Raw genomic sequence first — 5,462 nt, forward strand, 5'->3', positions numbered from 1 at the left:
ACGCGGCGTTAACGAATGCAATACTTTCGATACAATATTCTGCTCAAGAATCGTTTCCCCACAAGATTTGATTTGATTAACTGAAATTTTAGTTAACAGACTTCCGATGTCACAAGGGTTGTTATGACATCCAATTCTGCACAGACAAGAATTATGCAGAACTTAAAAAGTAAGTGCAGTAAATAACACAAGTAATTGTTTACCCAGTTCGGTCCAACATGACCTACGTCTGGGGGCTACCAAGCCAGGGAGGAAATCCATTATTAGTAGTATTAATTCAGACCTTAAACCAACCGTTTAACCCTATCACTTAATATCTATCCAATGCAATTTCAATCTTACACTAAGATCTGAGTTCCTACTCACTCCCCCTCAATCACCTCAGTGATTACTACCTTTAATCAATATTAAAGACAATTATGAAGTCACACTTCAAACAACTCTTGATTGTGCTTAACAACTTTAATCAAGATACACAACACTCACGCTTAAAAGCTTAGAGTGACACACACTTACAACTCAATGAACACCCTATACCAATGCAATCATCTACGTGATAATAGCTTGGCTTACAAGATATGTCTAATACAAGACTCACAAAAATACAGCAGTGAAGTATATTGGACAAATAAAATTTTCACGCCTAAAAACCCTAGTTCTGAATGAAGGATTGCCATCCTTTTATATTGCAGCACTTGGGCCTTGTACTTGTATTCTCCTGAATTTAAGGTCACGCGAGTTCCCCTAAATTCCACATCTAGGTTGCTAACAAATAGGCTATTTGTTAGGTTCATTAAATGTAGCTTGGTTGTTGGTTTCCTGGATTTTCTCTTAGCTGTTGAATCCCTGAAGAATAGCCTGAGAAAAATGCTGAAACAGAAAAACTAAACAACCTACAATATAGCATACGCTGTCAGGACTGAATGTCACAACATTCAGTTTGACATCCAAATCAAGGACCATATGCTAAGTCTGTTTTTCCTGAAAACAGACTGTACAAATTTGCTGAACTGTACAGGACCAATTTGTCCATACCTCAGTATCAGCGTACAATAATAAATGTCAAGACATCCAATTTGACATTTACACAATTAGCCTTATGTCAGGTCTGTTATCCTCCTGACGAACAGACTGAGATACATACTGACGTGTAGCAGAAAACTACTCTGCTTATTGTTCAGTATGTGTTGTCAATGATGAATGTCATAACATCCAGTTTGACATTCAGACAGTAGGCCTTATGCCAGGTCTGGTATTTCCTTGACAACCAGACTGAACATGAATACTGAGTTCTAACAGAACACCAACTGTTCTATTCCTCAGTATCTGCTGACAGGGATGAATGTCATAACTTCCAGTTTGACATTCAATAAATCATGTATTAGCTAATCCTGCAGTATACTACTCAAGTATGTCATGACATCAGCCAAGACATCAGAGTACAACTAGATATTCTAACATACAATGCAGTCACACAAACATCTCCACAGCATGTCATGACATCAGTCAAGACATTAGAATCCAGCTAGTGTTTTACCATACAATGCAGCCAATTAAACATCTACAAACTCCCCCTTTGGCAAATTTTTGGCTAAAACACTTTGGTCTCACAACAGAGTCCATAGCAGCGGAAAACATACATCTAGCAGGAAATTAACCTAGCTAATACACTCAGAGTTGCAGCACACTCACACACATGGAAGTTAAATAAAAACTTCACATATCAGCACACATACAGAAGTTAAATAAATACTTCTAATTGCAGCACACACATACATACTCACACTCATTAGAAGTGGAACAACAGCTGCAGCACAACCTCTGGATTAGAGGATCTTGAATAACTGTCTTGAATATCTGTTTAGCAATAAGCAAAACAATCTGTTGTCCTGGGGTATCACCTGTTACTCCCCCTTTTTGTCAAAAATGTTGCCAAAGCAACACTTTAAATTACAGATCCACATAACATAAACAGAATTACACACAAAAGACAGAATTATAGACTTGGTTTTACTTCACAGTTTCAACCAAGTCAACACCCACTTGATCTTGCTTCACAGCTTTGATCAAGTAGTCACACACTCTTGCTTTACAGTAGGTACCACCATATCAGATGCCATGACTTTGTGTCTGACATCCAGAACCACTCCTGCATGAACATTGTCCTTGAACTCCTGCAGGTGCATAGGCTGCCTCAAGTTAGGATATCTCCTTAACCTCTTGTTGCCACACTTGTTGCAAGTGACATAGCTATGATTTGTTGACCAATCATAGCACACTTCCAATTGTTTAATAGGCAGAGATATTAAACAATACATCCCAAACATCATTGGTTGCTATAAGTTCTCAGAGAGACATATTCCCAGTTTGCCCCTTAAGTTTTCAAACTGAGTAGCATCCAGAGCCTTTGTAAATATGTCAGCCAGTTGGAGTTCAGTGGCTACATGTTCCAAGGTAATCACTTTGTCTTCCACCAGATCTCTGATGAAGTGATGTCTAATGTCAATATGTTTGGTCCTGCTGTGTTGGATGGGATTCTTGGAAATATTGATGGCACTGAGATTATCACAGAATAATGTCATGACATTTTGAGAGACATTGTACTCAGTGAGCATCTGTTTCATCCAAACCAGTTGGGAACAACTGCTTCCAGCTGCTATGTATTCAGCCTCTGCAGTGGACAGAGATACACAATTCTGCTTCTTGCTGAACCATGATATGAGATTGTTTCCCAAGAAGAAACATCCTCCTGATGTACTTTTTCTGTCATCAGCACTCCCAGCCCAGTCAGCATCACAGTACCTAGATAGGACAGGCTCAGAACCATGTGAGTACAGCATCCCATAATCACAAGTCCCATTGATGTACTTGAGAATCCTCTTGACTTGATTCAAGTGGCTCACTTTGGGCTCTGCTTGGTATCTAGCACACACTCCAACTGCATAGGAAATGCCAGGTCTACTTGCAGTTAGGTATAGAAGACTACCTATCATGCTTCTATACAAACATTGATCAACACTAGGCCCTCCATCATCTTTGGTTAACTTTAGATGAGTAGGTGCAGAAGTTATCTTGTGCCTAGCATTATCCATACCAAACTTCTTAACTATGTTTTTGGCATACATGCTTTGGGAGAGAAACATAGAATCCTCCATTTGGTTGACTTGCATTCCAAGAAAATAAGTCAGTTCCCCAACCAGACTCATTTCAAACTCAGATTGCATTTGGTGAACAAAATGTTTTGCCATTTGCTCTGACATTCCACCAAAAACTATATCATCCACATAGATTTGAGCAATCATGATTTTGCCATCTTCATCCTTCACAAACAAGGTCTTATCTATCCCACCTTTTCTGTATCCATTTGAGGTCAGAAATTCAGTCAACCTTTCATACCAAGCTCTAGGTGCTTGCTTCAACCCATACAAGGCTTTCCTCAACTTGTACATATGTGTAGGTTGGTTAGGATCACAGAACCCTTTCGGTTGTTCCACATAGACTTCTTCATTTAAGTAGTCGTTTAAGAATGCACTCTTCACATCCATTTGGAACAATTTGAACTTCAGAATGCATGCTACACCTAACAACAATCTGATTGACTCAAGCCTAGCAACGGGTGCAAACGTCTCATCAAAATCAACCCCTTCAACTTGAGTGTATCCTTGAGCTACTAGTCTTGCTTTATTCCTAGTAATTACTCCTTTCTCATCAGACTTGTTTTTGTAGATCCACTTGGTACCAATTATGTTAGTCCCTTCAGGTCGTGGAACTAGCTCCCATACTTCATTCCTTTTAAACTGCTCCAGTTCATCTTGCATGGCATTGATCCAATATTCATCAGTCAGGGCTTCTTTCACATTTTTTGGTTCAACCTTGGATACAAAACAGGAATTTGAACTAATTTCCCTTGATCGGGTAGTCACACCACTATTGGGATCTCCTATGATAAGATCCTTAGGGTGGTCTTTCTGAATTCTGATAGATGGCATTTTGGTGGGTGCCTCTACCTCACATTCAGTAGGAGTCTCCTGTACTTCTTCAGACTTGACTGGTATGTCTGTTGTAGTATCAAGGAATGTTCCAAAATCCTCTATGACATTGATTCCTTCCTCTTTATCATCCACAATAACATTTATGGATTCCATCAGGACATTGGTCCTGTAGTTGAACACTCTGTACGCTCTGCTGTTAGTTGAGTATCCTAGGAATATACCCTCATCACTTTTGGGATCCATTTTCCTTCTCTGTTCACGATCTGTGAGAATGTAGCATTTACTTCCAAAGATATGAAAGTACTTCACAGTGGGTTTTCTGCCTTTCCATATTTCATACAGAGTGGAGGAGGTTCCTTTTCTCAAGGTGACTCTATTGTGAACATAGCAAGCGGTATTCATAGCTTCAGCCCAAAAGTGCATAGGGAGCTTCTTTACATGAATCATAGCTCTGGCAGATTCTTGAATAGTTCTATTTTTTCTTTCAACTATCCCATTCTACTGAGGAGTTATAGGAGAGGAGAACTCATGGCTTATTCCTTCAGACGAGCAAAACTCATCAAACTTGGAATTTTTGAACTCCGTACCATGATCACTCCTAATTCGGACAACACAACTGTCCTTTTCCCTTTGAAGTCTGATGCACAGGTCTTTGAAGAATCAAATGTATCTGACTTCTCTCTGATGAAGCTTATCCACGTGTATCTAGAATGATCATCAACCACCACATATGCATATCTCTTTCCACCCAGACTTTCAACCTGCATAGGTCCCATTAAGTCCATGTGTAACAGTTCCAGAACTCTGGAAGTTGTAGGATGTCCCAGCTTCGGATGTGACATCTTGGTTTGCTTGCCCACCTGGCATTCTCCACAGACTCTTCCTTCATCAATAAGCAGCTTTGGGATTCCTCTAACTGCTTCCTTGGATATGATCTTTTTCATTCCCCTTAAGTGTAGATGACCAAGGCGTCTATGCCACAGCTTCACCTCCTGTTCTTCCTTGGCAGAGGAGCACATTGTGGAAAAGTTTGAGAGCTTAGGTTCCCACAGATAACAATTATCTTTGGATCTGGATCCTCTCATAACTTCTTGATTATCTCCATTTGTCACAACACATAGCTCCTTAGTGAACTGAACATGGTATCCTTGATCACATAGTTGGCTTATGCTGATGAGGTTGGCCGTCAGTCCTTTTACTAGCAGTACATTATTCAGTTCTGGGACTCCAGAGCAGTCCAACTTACCCACACCTTTTATTTTTCCTTTAGCACCATCACCAAAGGTCACATAACTGGTAGTGTGAGGTTGTATATCCACCAATATATTCTCCATACCAGTCATATGTCTTGAGCAGCCACTGTCAAAGTACCAGTCTTCTCTGGTAGATGCCCTTAGAGCTGTGTGAGCTAACCTAGCATACCATTGTCGCTTCTTGATGGGGGACATAGTGCATATATGTCTTATGCTT

The sequence above is a fragment of the Lathyrus oleraceus genome, chromosome 6 (assembly GCF_024323335.1).
Source record: "Lathyrus oleraceus cultivar Zhongwan6 chromosome 6, CAAS_Psat_ZW6_1.0, whole genome shotgun sequence".
NCBI lineage: Eukaryota > Viridiplantae > Streptophyta > Magnoliopsida > Fabales > Fabaceae > Lathyrus > Lathyrus oleraceus.